This window comes from Microcaecilia unicolor, chromosome 1 (genome assembly GCF_901765095.1).
Source record: "Microcaecilia unicolor chromosome 1, aMicUni1.1, whole genome shotgun sequence".
Taxonomy (NCBI): Eukaryota; Metazoa; Chordata; class Amphibia; order Gymnophiona; family Siphonopidae; genus Microcaecilia; species Microcaecilia unicolor.
In genome coordinates, this window is record NC_044031.1 from 171,684,465 (window position 1) to 171,703,651 (window position 19,187).

Genomic DNA, 19,187 nt, shown 5'->3' on the forward strand with positions numbered 1-19,187 from the left:
AGTATTCTGTAAAAGAACATAGGCACCTATGTTCCTTTATATATAGAATAAGCTCCAACCAGGATCCCAGTTATAGACTTCCCCCTTACCCCCAGATTCTGTATACGGCGCCTAAAGTTACGTGCGCAACTTAATTGGTTAACAAGTCACTCGGTGCCGATAATTGGCCACTAACAAGCAATTATTAGCACTAATTGGCACAAATTAAAATTTAATTAACCAATTAAGTAGTGTGTGTAACTTTAGGTGCCATATATAGAATCTGGGGGTAAGTGGGAAGTCTATAACTGGGAAGCACCAAATACAGAACAAGGGATCACAAATAGAAACAGAAATTAAACTCAGCAACTACTACAATGTATTCTGTAAAGTGTAGCTTGTAAATTCGAATGCATGGATCTCAAAAGGGGTGTTTCCATGGGAGGTACATAGGTGGGTCATGGCCATTCCTAAAACGTACGTGCACTGTTATAGAATATGCCCAATCCGCACCTAAGTTAGTTGCGGCATTTGCACCAGGTTTTAGTTGACGTAAATGGTTGCACCTACATTGTAGTTGTGGGAATGGGCGCTACACATATTCTATAAACCACACCTAACTTTACGTAAGGTTTCTACAATAGTGCTAAGTGCAGGTTTTTCTGGTGCCAATATTTTTCTGGCGCTGTGTATAGAATTCACCCTTTAGTGTTTTAGTGCCACTCAAAATAAACAGTAAGTGCTGAACTTAAAACCAACTATTTTGGAAGCATTCTGGGGGCAGAGCTGGCACTTGACAAGTTAAGTCCCGATACTCAGCATTCGGCCAGGTTAATTGCATAAACAGGACCGCACAAAAGTCAGTCCTGTCTTTAACCCATAACTAGTTAAGTGCTGAATTTTGCTCTTAACTGGCTGTGTGTTAGCCAGCTCTGAAAACCCAGAAATTCAGTGTCGGTGCCTGGAAGTGGGCCAGCATTGAATTTCTGGATTTAATGCCAGCTGCAGTCAGCAAACCACTGTTTGCCACTGGCTGAGTTTCGGGCCCATGGTTTATAGAATAGGGGCATGTCTGTTACATGTTCATGGTGGCGTACCAAGTGTGGGGCAGTGGGGGTAGTCTGCCCCAGGTGCATACTGCAAGAAGGGTGCAGGGAGAAGCCACACTGCTGTTGGCTCCACTGGTTCCCTGCTTCCTATGATGTTACTTCCTGTTCCGGGGAAAAGGGAACAGGGAACCGTCAGAGCCGACAGCCACCTGGCTGCTCCCAGCATTCCAGGAGGTAAGAGCAATGTGCCTGGGGGAGGGGGGGTTGAAGGTGATGCGCTGGGGTGGAGACTCGTTGCACCGGGGGAGGGGACGACACTGGAGACTCGTTGCACTGGGGGAGGGGACGACACTGCATCTGGGGGGAGGGGTGCACAGCGGCAATCTGCCCTGGGTGGCAGCTGACCAATGAATACCACTGCACGCGCAACATCACATTACCACCAATTAATGCTTATAAATGTCAAATATTTGTAGTTCACCAGCAATTTTTTGCCAAGTTGGTGCCATTTAGTTAATTATGTACATATCTGGCACTATGCGGTAACAGCACACCCCACTGTGCACCCATTTATAGAACTGAGGGGATATTGTATACACCAGTCACAACCATGATGTCCTACGAGTATAGATTTTTCTCTTTCGTAAATGAGTTTCTGTTTCCAGTAATTACATTTCAAGACATGGGGTACAGCCACAATTGCAAATTCCTCTCTGGCACAGCCATCACATGCACTCAAGTTTTCTGTAGCAGTTTTTAGTTTAGCATATTAAAAGTTACTTGCAATTAGTCCTTAACTAATCTTGCAGTTGTGTACCAATTGTTTTCCCTTATTTTGCAGTCTGTCTCTTGAGGAAGATTTAATCAGCATATCTATACCCTCATTAGAAAGTACCCTGAACTTAAATGCAGTCTAAGAAGTCCTAAACTTAGAAACGGAGATTAAGATGACATATAATGACAAGGCCCATCCAGACTGTTCATTTTCTTTTCCTGTTGTTAGACCAGAGACCTTACTTATCTCTGGCTTTCCATTCATTTCCATACATCTAACTATCCTCTGTGCTTATCCCAACATTTCTTAAATTCTGTTACTGTTGTCATTATTTTTATTTTCCAATTATAACAATATAAGAGCAATAGTGAAGCATCTCTATACAATATAGTCTCAATTATCTGACGTTTGCTAGTCTGACCATCTGGCATATCCAACAGACCCCCCCCCCCCCCAGGGTGGCATCATCGCATTGCCGTTGAGGAGTGTGCAGGAAAGAGTAAAACGATTCAGATCTACCCGTTCCACTCCACTCATTATTTTATAGACCTCTATCATATCTCCCCTCAGCCATCTTTTCTCCAAGCTGAAAAGCCCTAGACGCTTCAGCCTTTCCTCATAGGGAAGTCATCCCATCTCCTTTATCATTTTCATCGCCCTTCTCTGTACCTTTTCTAATTCCACTATATCTTTTTTGAGAAGCGGTGACCAGAATTGAACACTACATAGTAACTTCAGGGCATGTTCCTTAGTCTTTGTACTTTTAGAAAAAGTAATCAAAACCAAAGAACAGTGCCAAAGAAGGCAAAAGATATTTACAAACAAATAAATAGATAAAATCACAGAATAAAATCCAACATGGCCATTTCTAACCATGAGGATGCATCAGGGACAATAAACTCATTATATCATTACAATTTGCTCATTATTACAAATTAATCTTGTCTTAATAAGGACTTTAGCTGGGTCTCAAGGTGTGGGCTTTTTGCAGTAATGATGTCGTTTTTTTGTTTTCTCTTGTAAATTTTGTTTATTGCTTATGCATTTCCTATATTGTTATAGATGTAAAAATAATGAGTGGAATGGATCGGGTGGATGTGAAGCGACTGTTCACGCTATCCAAAAATACTAGGACTAGAGGGCATGAGTTGAAGCTACAGTGTGGTAAATTTAAAACGAATCGGAGAAAATTTTTCTTCACCCAACGTGTAATTAGACTCTGGAATTCGTTGCCGGAGAACGTGGTACGGGCGGTTAGCTTGACGGAGTTTAAAAAGGGGTTAGATAGATTCCTAAAGGACAAGTCCATAGACCGCTATTAAATGGACTTGGAAAATTCCGCATTTTAGGTATAACTTGTCTGGAATGTTTTTACGTTTGGGGAGCGTGCCAGGTGCCCTTGACCTGGATTGGCCACTGTCGGTGACAGGATGCTGGGCTAGATGGACCTTTGGTCTTTCCCAGTATGGCACTACTTATGTACTTATGTACTTATGTACTAATAAAATGATCTTTCAACATGACAAAACACATGCCCAAATTGTGTGCAGAAGTTGGAAGGAAATAGTGATAGCAAATTGATATTCAAACAACATTAGAATTTGTTGCCAAACAATGTGGTAAAGCAGTTAGCTTAACAGGGTTTAAAAAAGATTTGGACAAGTTTGTAGAATAAAAAAGTCATAAGTCATTATTAAGATAGACTTTGGAAAATCCATTGCTTATTCCTGGGATCAGCAGCATAACATCTGTTTTTACTCTTTTGGGATCATGCCAGGTACTTGTGACCTGGATTGGTCACTGTTGGAAACAGGATACTGGGCTTGATGGACCATTGGTCTGTCCCAGTATGGCAATGCTTATGTTATGTTCTTAAAATAAAAAATGATACCAAAAGAGCCATATCTTCAAAACATCACCTTAAAGTCAAATGATTTATAAATTGTCATCCCAAATGTTTCAGAAAGTCTAAAAATAGGAGACCACTTTCAAAAAAAAAAGTCATTAGATTGTTCATACAGCACCTACAGAATTCTTCTAGAAATATGAAAAAACAATAAATTATATTTATACTGAGCTGATGCCACCATGTTTTTGAGTTTGTATTGCCATGTCTTTTTAAATTACGAGCCCTGTTTACTAAGCAACGCTAAGGGCGTGCTAGCATTTTTAGTGCATGCTAAACATTAGTGCACACTAAATGCTAAAGACACCCATAATAAGGTATGAGTGTCTCTAGCATTTAGCATGTGCAAATTTTAGGTGTACACTAAAAATGCTAGCGCATCTTAGTAAATAGGGTCCTACACATGTTATGTTGTTACCTGCCTTGGATAAAAGCAGACTATAAATAAAACAAACATAAAACCATTTATAACTAGAAAAAATAAGCATCTGTATATGGAATATGATAGCTAGCAGCTCTGTAAAATGACCCCCCAAGTCTCTATAAAAGCAGGATTAGCCTGATGAAACAGCTAGCATTCTATTCTTCTCAGGATATTTGAATCCTGCTAATATCAATAAAGAGTCTAAGCGGGTTACATAAATTCAAAACATATATTGGTAAGTTAAAAAGGCTTACAGAATTAATCATTCAGATTTTTACTATAAAAATAAGTTTTCAATCCCTTACCAAATTGTAAATAGCTAGAAATCACACAACCTCATGTAGGTATAGAGTTCCACAATTTACTGGCCTGAAAAGAAAAAGAGCCCTCATGAACTCTTTTCTAATGAATTTTCCAAGCAGATAGAATCCCCAGCAACAGAGTAGAATAGAAACGAGAATTTTCTCAAAGTGCTGGATAAGCTATCAACTGTGGAAGGAGAGAAGAACAATTCCCCTGTAATATACTAAATACTAATACATTAAAAACAGCTAGTGGCTGCACCACGTAAAACTGTGTGCATTATTGCAGGAAATCTATATAGTTAAAGCTGTCCTCAGGATCCAAAGAAATGAATCGAATTCCACTCCTAACCTAGCTGAGATAATATTTAACCATCTCTCTGACCTCATGTGCAACTTTCTTTAAATCAGTCATCTTACTTTCTAACTCCAAGGGATGTGCTTGGGGCCAAGGAGAACTAAGCCAGAGCTGCCAAGGGAGATGACCCACTAAGCAGGAGATTTAGGGCCTGCCCTGCCCATAGCTCCACCCAGCCCCCCAAAGCTCCAAGCCTGGCACACGCTGGTTCGCAAGCAGCGGCAAAAGAAGGGGCTTCCCTGTCCAGTGGCAGCAGAAGATGTTTTATGAAAGTGTTTCCTGCTGCCGCTGGATAGGGAGACCACTCAGCAGAAGATCCCGGCTCCCTAGCAGGAGTGCGGGAGATGATCCACAAAAGCGGAAGTCTCCCGCTTGGCAGGTCTGCAGATAAGGGAAATGATCCAGCTTTGTGAGGGATAGTAAGTTACAAATTGAGAGATCAGTTAAATCTGCCAATAAAAAGAAGTCTCACCCGCAAAGGAGATTGAGGAGTGGGGAGCAGTGAAGAGATGGGCGAGCTCAACCTGCTTGGAAGGGGAGCTAGTTTGTGGAACTGACAGGAATAGAGTGAAACAAAAGGCTGGGTCAAGGAGAAATGAGGAGCAGAACAGGCTAAGAGGAGTCAGGGATTGAAGCAGTCCAAGTGCTATTTATAAAACCTGCCTCCAAATAGAGTAGAAGAAATCACACTATATTTGTGCAGAAAGGAAAGGGAAGAATTAAAAAATGCAGAGGATATAAGGAGGGGTAATAGGGAAAAGGAGGAGAGAGGCACAAGAAGATCTTAGAGGAGTGAGGGAAAGAAAAACTGGTGAGGACTAGCTGGGGAGAGGAAGGGTGGTGTGAATGGGCTGAAAGGGATAGAAAGAATGATGTGGACTGGCTACAGGGGGTAGTCACTTCATTGGCTTCCGATCAGGTACCGCATTCAGTTCAAGCTTCTGCTACTAACCTACAAATGCACTCGATCTGCAGCCCCTCCTTACCTCTCAACCCTCATCTCCCCTTACGTTCCTACCCGTAACCTCCGCTCTCAGGACAAATCCCTCCTTTCAGTACCCTTCTCCACCACCCGCCAACTCCAGGCTCCGTCCTTTCTGCCTCGCCTCACCCCATGCATGGAACAAACTCCCTGAGCCCATACGCCAGGCCCCCTCCCTGCCCATCTTCAAATCATTGCTCAAAGCCCACCTCTTCAATGTCGCCTTCGGCACCTAACCACTACACCTCTACTCAGGAACTCTAGACTGCCCCAACTTGACATTTCGTTCATTAGATTGTAAGCTCCTTTGAGCAGGGACCGCCCTTCTTTATTAACTTGTACAGCGCTGCGTAACCCTAGTAGCGCTCTAGAAATGTTAAGTAGTAGTAAGAGACTGGCAGGACTTTGGGTACTTCCCTAGCTTTTGATTTGGTCACATGAGTCTTCCCTATGTCTACATTACCTGCCCTGCTCTTAACATTTAGATACTGGCTGGTCATTCAAATTCACAATCACCCATATTTTGTTTTTATTTTTTGGTGTTGGGAGATGAAAGATTTGAGTTCAGTTTGTGGATTCAGCACCCCCACCCCACCCCCAATCATTTTCAAAAGTTGGCTTCTCTAGGCCTCTGTGGATGGTTTTTCACTCTCCTATTAGAGTCTGGCTAGAAAATGACTCACTGGCAAACAGAGATGTTTGACAAATTAAAACCACTGTATGCTGTGGTTCCATAAAGATCAGATTTATTTTTAAGAAGGGATATTTACACATCCAGCACCACAGGACAAATCACAGTGAATACTTTTCCATGCTTGTTCTAAGACAGCTGGTTCATTAGTAAAGCATATTATTTTTCAGTTACTGTGCCTGAGAGCTAAGCTAAGCCACTTCAATAATTCAGACTCCCATTTCAGCAAGCTAGTTACACTAGGACCTATGTTTACTAAGTGGTGCTATGGGCACGTTAGCATTTTTAATGCACTTAAATGGTTTACGCATGTTAAACGCGCCCATAGAAATGTATAGGTGCATTAGTGTTTAACACACCTTAAATTTACAGGTGCGTTAAAAACGCTAACGCACCTTAGTAAATATACTCCTAAGCGACTGAAGTCCCTGCCTCCAACATAACGTAACATACTGGATCAGACTAAAGGGCCATCTAGCCCAGTATTCTCTTTCAGGTCACTAGTACTCAGCAGGATCCCAAAAGGAGCAAGATTCCATGCTTCTTACCCACAGAGATAAGCAGTGGCTTTCCCCAGGTTTAATTATGGGTTATGGACTTTTCCTCCAGGAATTTGTCCAAACCTTTTTTAAATCCAGCTATGCTGAGTTTATCACATCCTCTGACAGCCATCCAACTATCTACTTTCCTAATGGTTGAACCTCCATCTAAAACAGCCATCCTAACCCTTCCTTCATGAGCATACGTCCCTGAAAACACATCCTGAGTGCAAGAGGATATTAAATCCTCCGGAGGGCAGGTCCTGACAACAGAATCAGTTCCTGCCTCTCCAAGTTTATAGTATCCTTTCAGGAGACCTTTTTCCTCCAAAGCAGTAGTTCTCCAAACCTGTTCTGGGGGACCACCAGCCATTCGGATATTCAGGATACACCAAAAGAATATTGACAGATTTGCATAACTGTCACCTCCATGATATCCAAATCTTACTCATGCATATTCATTAGGAATATCCATTAGGCCGATAGTTCCCCAGGACAAGTTTGAGAACCACTGGTATAGAGAATTTACAATTACAATGTATTTCTATACCGTTGAAACCACCAGGTTCTTAGTGGTTTACATAAGTACATAAGTATTGCCGGGAAAGACCAAAGGTCCATTGAGCCCAGCATCCTGTTTCCAACAGTGGCCAATCCAGGTCACAAATACCCGGCAAGATCCCAAAAATGTACAAAACATTTTATATTGCTTATCCCAGAAATAGTGGATTTTCCCCAAGTCCATTTAATAACGGTCTATGGACTTTTCCTTTAGGAAGCGGTCCAAACCTTTTTTAAACTCCGCTAAGCTAACCGCCTTTACCACATTCTCTGGCAACAAATTCCAGAGTTTAATTACACGTTGAGTGAAGAAACATTTTCTCTGATTCGTTTTAAGTTTACTACATTGCAGCTTCATCGCATGCCCCCTAGTCCTAGCATTTTTGGAAAGCGTGAATAATACGACCCCCCCCCCCCCCCCCAAAAAAAAAAAAATCCTGACAAACTAATTTTAAACAAATCTCTTAAAATGATAGGTTTTCACATTTTTTTCTTAAATTGAGAGTCGGATGACTGTACAGTAAAACAAATCACTCCAAAGCCTAGATGCTTGAACTGCTAAAAGTCTATCAAATATTGTAAATCTCTATACTCTTAATAGATGGAAAAGCAAAAAAATAAATTATGGCATGTTCTTCTGTCTCTAGCTTTAGAGATAAAATGTACATGATCTATCAAATAGGTTGGACATTCACCATTCAGAATTTTAACCTAAACATTGCCTCAACAGGCAAACAGTGCAATTCCAATAAGTAAAAAAGAGATTTTCCCCTGCTTCTGTAAAAAAACAAAAAAATCAATCTTATTGCAATGTTCTGAATTGTTTGCGTATGCCGGATAACTTGATTAGGATCGCCCAAGTAAATAAGGTTGCAGTAATCCAACTTGGACAAAAGCAAAATCTGTACAACTAAACTAAACTGTTCAAAGAACTTTCGAATGCATCTTAAATTTCGCATAAGGAAGAAAGCATTCTTAGAGCATTAATCTGAGAACCAAGAGATAGATTTTAGTTGACATAAACCCCTAGTATCTTTAGTACAGGGGACAGAGTTTGATCTAATAGTGTATGGTCCACTTGAGGGACAAGATTATTGTCATGAAGTGAAAATTTGGTCTTAGTATTTAACTTCAGACGATATCGTAACATCCAAGAGCTGATGAAATCAAAGTTTAGATAATTATATTGGAATCAAAATAGTGATATCAGCAAAACTGTATGTAATATCACCTTCTTTGATTAACTCCAGCCCCATTAAATAGCATAGGCAATAGTGGAGATCCTTGCGGGACTCCACAAGGATTTGTCCAGCTACTTGATAACTCCTTTTTGCTTCACTCTGTACTACTACTACTACTATTACTACTTATCATTTCTATAGCGCTACAAGGCATACATAGTGCTGTACACCATACATGAAGAGACAGTCCCTGCTCAAAGAGCTTACAATATAAACAGGACAGACAAACAGACAGAACAAGCAAGAGACAAGAAATTAAAGAGGGGATAAAAGGTACAGGGCAAGTGAGTAGTGGTTAGAAGACAAAAGCAGCGTCAAAGAGGTGGACTTTTAGCCTGGATTTGAAAACGACCAAAGACGGGGCTAGACGTACAGGCTCGGGAAGTCTATTCCAGGCGTGGGGAGCAGCGAGATAAAAGGAACGGAGTCTGGAATTAGCAGTAGAGGAGGAGAAGGGGACAGATGAGAGATTTATCCACGGAACGGAGTACCCTACCCTTTGTATTGAAGATCCTGATGAGGGCGCTGCCTCTTCTATTAATCCTAGGATGGCTAGCACTAAGAAGCCTTCTCGGGCTTTTCCCGTGCATGCTTCCATCCAAGACCTTATTTCAGCTCAATGGTCTGACCCTGAGGGTCCCTTGAAGGTGGCCAGGGCTATGTGTCACCTTTACCCCCTGAGGGAAAGTCAGTTGACCCTCTTTGGGATGCCTCATGTGGATGCTTTAGTCACGGCTGTGACTAAAAAGACTACTCTCCTGGTGGAGGGAGGGGTTGCTTTGAAAGATTCTATCCGCCTACCAGCAGGTGGAGATAGAGAACACTGAAAGCACATGGTGTTCCAGGATGCTCAACCCCCTCTGCCTTCAGTATATGAAATTTCCAAAGCAGAGTGAATAAAAAAGGCAATATAACATAAACTTTCCTCACAGAGAACAAACGCCCCAGAAGGGCAATAACCAAACAAAGGAGGGACGTTATCAACCTCCTGCAATAATACCTAGACATCAGAAAACCTCTAAGCCATTTCAAAACATTATCATTTATGTCTATGTGATTAAGCTCAGACAGCATAATATCATAGTGCACCAAATCAAAAGCTGATGAAGGATCAAATTGTAAAATCAGACTCTTACCATTATGAGACAACATTCGCCAAGCGGTATCATAAATGAACACAATCACCGTTTCCAAGTACTGTGCCAAGTACAGAAAATGGACTAGGTGGAATGTAAAACATTATGCTGCATCAAATATGAGTTAAGCTGGTTACAAATTAAACCCTCCATTAATTTAACAATGAAAGGTATTGATGCAACCAGTCTATAATTAGTTGTTACACTGCTAGACTCTTTCATATCCTTTATAATGGGGATAATTATAATTTCTCCAAGTCTTTCTGGAAAAAAAAACTAACTTAAGTAAATATTGATGGCTGCTGATTAGGAGGTCAGCGCTGAGCTGAGCTCCTCGAGCCTTTGCCCGATTCAGCCCGTTTCAACCAGCATCGGTGGCTGAAGCCAGGGCTACCGACAGGGCCGAACTGGAGATATCGAATAGTATCAAACCAGACCTGAAGACACCAGTTCGGGTAGAGGCTAAGAGAGACAATGGTCCCCTGCTGGCAGGCCCCACAGACTCCAATTACACTTTGGCTCAGAGCAACATCAACATCCCAAGGTTTGGAGGGAACAAAGACTAACCACCCGTGTGGATGAGATCCCCTGGGAGCTGCAGTCGGCTTTGGTGGGAGCTGCAGTTGGCTTCGGTGGATCAGCTGATGACTGGAGCCACACCCACATGGCAGTTGCCTGGCAGCAAACTCCTGGTGTAGTGTGACTTGGGCCTTGGAACCCAGAAGACGAGAGACAGCTCTCCCACAGTGAAAGAGAGCTCCCACCAAGAGCTACATCTCGTACTCAAGTCTCACTGCAATGAGAGAAAACTCCAGCAAGCGTCATGTCTCATGTTCAACACTCCCAGCAAAGCACGAACTGGCCTTGGTGCCCTGAAGGAGAGGGATTGTTCTCCTGCAGTGGGGGAGAGCTTGTGATTCACCTCGAGGTCCAGCTGAAGTCTCTCCACACCCGTCCATCCCAAGTTGCCCAGAAGAGTAAAGATGGTAATCAGACCTGGGGTAAGTGCTTGAACTATAGAGACTAGACTCAGTGAGGACTCCCAGGTATACTAGCCCCCCCCCCCCAAACCCAAGCATATCAGAGTGATATCAGAGGCTTGATCAAGTACCAGAGAGATTAAGCCTACTGGTTGCTCAGAGAGAATAAGAACTTATTTCATCTCAGACCACCAGCCCCAACTTTGTTCCTTATGATCCAAGTCCTTCTACCCTAAACAGGCTTGAATTGACCGCCTAAGGAGAAGTTGCCCACAACTTGGAAGGAACCACCCCATACTGAATGATGTCACCTGCCTTCACTCAATAAGAGGGCTCCTGATGTATGACGTCCTACCACCATCTCCACCTGTCTCCATCTACCTACCACCTTCAGATGAACATCATGAGCATACCTGGAGCACCGGTTCTCTGATCAGACAGTCACCACCAAAGGTGTCACACGCCTCCATATAACATCGAGAATTCCTGTCACTCGCTCCTAGCATGCCCTTCGAGCATCACTGGAAAAGCTCAGTGGATCACAAAATCACTGCACACCAAAAACTGCTACCAGAAACCCTGAGAACACACATCATCTCTAACCCAAGAGCCATCTGCTCGTGGACAGATGCTGTTCCCCAAATCGCATGACAACCTGCAAGCTGCATTGACAAACCAGATTATCAACCATGGCGATTGCACAAATCTATCTCTTGCTTACACTACTAATAATCCATTTAATTAATAACCTAACATGGTCACTCATGCCAAGCTATCACATCCCTATCCTGTCATACTCAGGGAACCGACTGACCGACATCAGCCCAGACACAAGCAATTTAGGCTTAACTGGAAGAGAACCCCCTATCACCTCACATCACAATTTTGGATACCAATCTACCAAAGGAAGGCTTCCAAAGTGCTAACACAGGCACACAAAGAACTATAAACACTAGCTGATAATCATCAAATGTGACACTGACAACACCACCTCCTTTTTACTGATCCCAGTAGCCTATATAAATACCCGCTTGGTTGCCAACAACCTGGAACTCAGAGTATGGGTGGAAGAAGATGTTGTTTTGTTTCCATATTGAACTTTGCGGATCGGTTACTCTGTTGTTTTCTTGGACCTCCCTAATGGTATCAAACCTCCAGTCCATTCCTAGAAATTCTAGCATTCACTATAAGTAATTCTACCCTCTAGGAGATACTCTGCTGCACACTATTCTACAGACCACATGGCAGTTGGGCAAAAGCCAGAGATGATTTCACTGAATTAGTTTCCAACATATATACTATCCACTCTAACATAAATATTCACCTAGACAACCTAGATGATCCACATGCTCGGGAAGTCCTTGACTTCCTAACATCCTGGGATATCCCAAACCACTCAAGACCTCAAAACACTACAAGGACCACCAACTAGACCTTTTCATGCACAGATTAGCCATTCAGAATGACATTTATATCAGACATCACCTGTTCACGCATAGCTTGGTCAGATCACAACAAACTCACTTGCACCCTAAACTGGAAAGAAGTAGCGACAAATAACAACAACAAAAACGAAAACACAGTCCACAAAGGTTCCCACAAGAGGCAAGATAAAAGCCACTGAATTCTGCACTAGCCTAGTGGTTAGTGCAGCAGATGTTGATCCTGGGGGAACTGGGTTCGATTCCCACTGCAGCTCCTTGTGATACTGGGCAAGTCACTTAACCTTCCATTGTCCCAGGTACAAAATAAATACCTGTATATAATATGTAAACTGCTTTGATTGTAACCATAGAAAGGTGGTATAAAAAGTCCCATCTCCTTTCCCTTAGAACCCAGAAATATAGACTTCCTTATAAACTGGGGCCTCTGGAGCCTGGCCACACTAGATGACATTGCCCCTATAAAATTGAAAAGCAAACATAATCGTTGCTCATCTCCCTTGTTTAATGAAGAACTACTGACTGCCAAAATATACTGCAAGCAACTAGAAAGAAAGTGTATTAAAGAGAGCACAACAGATAACAAAGCTATATGGAGACAAGCAGTAAAGTCCAAGAAACATCTCATCAATCAAGCAAAATTGAAGTTCTATGACACATATATCATATCAGGGTACCATAACATCAAAAAACTCTATGGTCTAATAAACAATCTCCTTGACACTCAAACCACGGTAGCCACAAATGAAGATCCTCCTAATTCCATGGACCTTGCACAATATTTCAAACAGAAAGTGACCAACATCAGATCAGGCCTTCCAACGACCTTCCTCCTGCAAGAGAGCTATCTAGTCCCCAGGACTCCACAAAGCAAAGCAGATAGAACCTGGACCTCCTTGAGACTACCATCTACCTCTGAGGTCCAAACCTCCCTTAAAAAGAATGCTAAATTCCTGTGTATACTGGATACATGCCCCATCCCATTTATGAGAGATGCTCATACTTGGTTCATAGATCTACTAGCCGAACACATCTCCTACTTACTATGAGAAAGTCATTTCCCAGACACCAATACTATGAGAAGGTCATTTCCCAGACACCAAGGGAAACATAATGCTTACCCCAATCATAAAAAAAAACACCATGGCCAAGAAGAACAACATAACATATTATAGACGGGTGGCATCCATCCCCCTCCTAGTCAAAATCATAGAAGGGATAGTCACCAAACAAACAATGGATTACCTAGCCCAGCACTCTATCCTCCACCCCTTCCAGTCAGGTTTCAGACCACACCACAAAATCTGTTCTTATATCACTGGTTGATGACATCAAAGGCGAGACAAGCAAAGGAAAGAAAGTACTCATTGTCCAATTTGATATGTCAAGTTCATTTGATGTAGTTGACCATGATATACCCTTCTACCTACTGGATAATATCAGCCTTAGAGACCCTATACTCAGATGGTTTACCGGTTTCCTCAAATCCAGATATTACCTAGCCAAATCAGCACATAACATCTCGCCCCCTTGGACCTCAGACTGTGGTGTACCACAAGGTTCTCCACTGTCCCCAACACTATTCAATATCCTGATGGCACCACTTGGTAGCAAACTGAAATCATATATCTATGCAGATGATATGACAATACACATAACCTTCTCAGGTGATCTAACTGACATCACAGACAGGATCCAGACTGACCTAGACACAATGGACAACTGGGCTTCCACTTTCAGGTTAAAGCTAAACAAAGAGAAAACCAAATTCTTGGTTATATCGGTCACCTTTCATCCTATCCCCTACCAAACTTTTACAGTTCATCAAACAAGTTTCCCATTAGACAGTAATCTTAAAGTCCTTGGAGTCACCTTAGACCAAAACCTGACACTCAATCTTGGTCACAAAGAAAAGTTTCATAATATTCTAGAAGCGGAAAAGAATCAGAACCCTCTTCCCTATCATAACCTTTCATCTCCTAGTTCAAACTCTGATATTATCCCAGCTGGACTACTATTTTGGTCTGGGCAGTTTCCTCCTTTTCCTTTTTTGGGTTCCAGCATAGTTGGAACTGGTATTGAGCAAAAGCATTCATCCACACATAGCTGAGGTGTTTCCTTCTTTTCTAATTCCCTTATCCTCCTCTACCATCTAACCCTGCTATCGCAGCAGCAGTCCTTGGCCAGGAGCCATAGTCCACATTTCCTTCTGAAACACAGTACCAATGCCCGTTGACTTTCGCCTCTAGGTGTCGCTGTTTTATGGTGGGCAAAACTTCTTTCCCCCCACCCCACCCCCACCCGTATGAAAAATTATGATGGCAAATCTGGGAGAATGGACCACCACAAGCATACATTTCATTTCAGTAACTGAAGAGAAAAAGACATTTAGTTATCAATACCTTGCCATTTTTCAAAGACATTATAGGAAACGCTATTATCCTTCAAGCCTCTGTAACCCCATGTAAAGTGGCATAGTGTTGCCTGGAATGTCGTTTTTTTTTTTTCTTTCAGTTTATCGCATATTTATTTTTCTCTCATGAAAATGTAAATACTTAGTTCTGTATCCAGTTTTCTGAAAGGGATCTTAGCAGACTGATTCACATTAATCTAACCAATACCAGGTGAAGTAGGCTCCAGCTTTGACTCTTTTCAAGGAAGTGACTTCTCTTTAACTGAACGTGGACTGAGATCACCTAAGACAACTGCATTATTCTCGTGATAAAATACAGCTGTTTTAATTTAAATAGATTTGGCAGTTTCAGACTGTACTAGATTATAAACAAAAGTATACAAAAGTTCAAGGTCTCTGAGTTCCATCTGTATATACATCTCCTTTTTAATAAACCATACAGACAAATTCCTCTTCAGCCCTCACTTAACTAATGTTTGACATTTCCTCCCTAAATGTATGTGCTTGTTTTTCTTTAGGACCATAGGGGCATATTCAGGGCAGTTTTTGTTGCTTAGTTGGGGGAAATTCAACATTCAGGAAAGTTAATACTAGGAACTGGAAATTCTCTGCTCATTCTCAAACTCTATATGGTTTTACCTCCTGCTATTTCGTTTTTGGCTACACACACTAGCACAGACCCAGAAGGTTCATCTTTTCACACCTCTTAGTGTGAGAATTTTATTTGGGGCAAGTAGTGGGTGGAAACCACAATGTAATCATATAGGGTTAGAATCTAAGGAGCCCATTTTTGAAAGAGCAAAATGTTTAAAAAGTCTCAAAATGTCCAAATCGGTATTTACAAAACTTGTTTTGCAAACATCTATGCAATTGTCTGCAGTGTATCCAAATCACAAGGAAGGAGGCAGGTCAGGGGCGTTTTGATGGTGGGATTTGGGCATGCCTAACACTTGGACGTTTTACACCCATAATGGAAAAAAATGAAAACGTCCAGTGCAAAAATCTAAACCCCTTGGTCTAGACCTATTTTTAGAACGAATAAGGCACAAAAGGTTGCCCTAAATGACCACTGGATAAAATCAAGGATGACTCCCATTACTGCCCCCAGTGGTCACTGACCCCTCCCACCCACCCCAAAAACCCCTTTATGAATAAAAATAGCATTTACCAGCCTTTATGACAGCTTCAGCTATTACAGCCAGGTCCATTAGAGCAGCATGCAGGTCCTCAGAGTATTCTAGTGGTGGGTACAGTGCACTGTAGATAGGTGAAACAAGGCCATACCTCCCCCTACCTGTCATACTTGTGGTAGAAACTGTGCGCCCTCCAAAACTCACCAAAAACCCACTGTGCCCACATATAGATGCCTACTTCACCCATAAAGGCTAGTGTAGTGGTGTACAATTGGAATAGTGGGTTTTAGGGGCTCAACAGACAAGATAAGGGAGCAATGGTGAGATGTGTACCACGCAGCACTTATATGAAGTCCACAGCAGTGCCCCCTAGGGTGCCCCATTGCTCTCCTGGGATATCTGGGGGACCAGTCTACTAAAAATGCCATGGGCATTCCAAATGTTATGTGCACCGTTATAGAATATGCCTCATTCACGCATTTATACCAGGTTTTAGTTGGCATAAATGGCTGCACCTGAATTTTAGTTATGGGACAGCTGCTACACATATTCTATAAACCATGTCTAACTTTAGGCAAAGTTTATAGAATACCGCTAAGAGTGGTTTTGTTCGGTGCCATATATAGAATCTGGCTCAATGTGACCTGAATGTGTTGTTTTAAATACTGTAAAGGAAGGAGACTGCTGCAGTCCTTGCCTGTGACTGAAAAACCAGGGCTCACTGTTTTCTTTATATTGTTTGCTGAGATATTAAATATTCTCCTGAAGACAGTTTAATGCAGAGTGCAGTGAGTGTACAACAATAAAACTGCGGACTATTCAAAAGGAAACAGTAGAAATTTGAGCTTTATTTAAAATATTTTGGAAGAGAGTGGAAAGCCTGGGTGTGGCAGGGGATGCCTACAACCCAATCCCATTACTTGAAACTAAGCAGGCTACTGCAAAGCTAACCAAGCTTCTGAAGAATAGGTTGTGCAGAAATAGTGTAGAGGAAACAGATTATTCAGCCTAGTGTACCATTGTGTTTCTCCAAGTCCTTACTGTTTATTATTATCATTGGAGAGAAACTTGCCTATCCAATATAGGTGACAAAGCTTCAACAGACCCAAGTAGTGCAGGAATCAGCTCTGAGGACCACAATCTTCCTGAGAATGTGTAATTTTGCTATTGGTGTTTACATGTGTGAGTTCTGGTACTTGCATATGTAATTTCTGTATTTGCATTTACCTGTAAGAATGTTGGTACTTAGATATGTAATTTCTGTACTGGTGTTTATGCATTTGATTTTTGGTACTTACATATGTAATTTCTATATTTGCTTTTACACATGTGTGAATGCTGGTATTTACATATGCAATTTCTGTATTGGTATTTACACGTGTGAGTTCTGGTACTTACATATGTAATTTCTGTATTTGCATATAAATGTGTGAGTGCTGATACATATATGTAATTGCTGTTTTTAACATTTTATTCAGAAATGGTAATTTCTGGTGCATATTCAACAAAATAGGCATGTATTTTCCATAACTTTACGTAAAGTGGACAAAAGGCTCTGGGTTCAACAGCCTTTTGCAAAACAGGCATCACTTTTCTGAGACACTATACAAAATAGGGCTTCAGGTGTTTATTTCTTGATTGGTTACCTTTTTAATCTTTTAATATTTTTTTCTGTTAATATTGTACTACTTACAGAGAAATGGTTCAAATAATACATTTGAAACTTCTGAGCAGTAATACCAGCCAATCATCAATCTCAAGCTAATTAGTGTATCATTCATTCCTCTTTCATAAGCATCCATGCTTCAACACTTTCTTTAAAAATCTCCTGCATTCACCTACCTCAGGATCACCACAGGGGCTCGGGCTGTTCAGAAAGGTCATGGAATGCCAGTCAGTATCTAAGCTTGCAGTGTTTGAAATTATTTTAATTGCCTTCATAGAAACAAATACTTGTTATAAATCAAATGCTCTGGCTCAGCTGTAGTTATGCAAATCTTGCAAAGAAGGGATTGTTCTTTCATGCTTTTTAATCAGTCTGGGATTTCACAGATAAAACTGCAAACCATTGTTTATAGTGCCATTCATTTAAAACATTTAATAAAAAAAATATGGTCAGTATAACAAAAGTGAAAGATGGGGAAAGGCTCCTGCTGGGATTCTCTGAGGCACACTGATTCCAGGAGAAACCTAATATTAATAACAGAAAACTAAGCCCTTACATCTGTTCCCCACGCACAGGAAAGGACTTCAGAGTTGTCTGCCAAGATCTTTTTACATTTCCAGAAGTGGTTCCAAAGACACCTCTCCAGCCCTGTATCCCCCAAGTGCACTGTGAGTTAGTTATACATGAAAACAAAGCATGAAAGCTGAACTGCTCAAGGGTCTGTCAGTAGACATACAACAGCATGGAGCACTTCAGAGAATGTTTCAGCTCATTCCTTTTGTTTAAAGAGTATAACCCTGGTAACTAGTTACTTTTGTCACCTGCTGAGACCTTGGAATTTTTATGAAGATGGTTTAGCATGAAAACATAAAATGAGCTGCCTGCCAACTGCCAAGGCCCAAGAAGCTTTCACAGCTCCAGGTGCTGCATGGTCTCCAAGTGACCAACCAGTCCTAGGTAGAAACTTAGGTAACAATATCCATAGCACAGTTAAGGACTTGCTATACGGATTAGGTTACCTCAGAAATGGGCTGTATAATCTGGCACTCTGCATTACCAGTCTTTCTTTTTCTTATAGACTTCTGGCTTTCCATTAGTCACTTTCCAACAAAGCTGCCAAGAATGAAGCTTTTCCTAACCTGACCATAGAGAGCATTCGCTGCTGAGAAACCAAGAGAAAAGACAACACATGAACAATGAAATGCTAAATAGTAGTAGTAGTAATGAGAGGTCAATTTTCAAACAGCAGTTAGATGCACAGAACTGCTTGAGTTTCATTTTCAGCAGAGGTGCGTGTATAAATCTGTGCATACACTTCAGTTTAATACAGTCAGAAAAATGGGTGTGGGAAGGGTATCTTGTAGCAAAGCCCTCTATGGTGGCAATTTTATAAATTGGTGCCAAGATTTAGTGCCCCAGTGCTGTTTTTTCAGCACCAATTATATAACCGTATCTGGGCACCAAGATTCTGATATACAATACGAGTGTAAGTGGGAATTGGCACTCCTAAATTTGAGCATCAATAGTTATGCCAAGTCAATGGCAGTCATAAGGGAAAGGGAAAGTGACTTGATAAACTGCCTTTCTGTGGTTATAATCAAAGTAGTTTA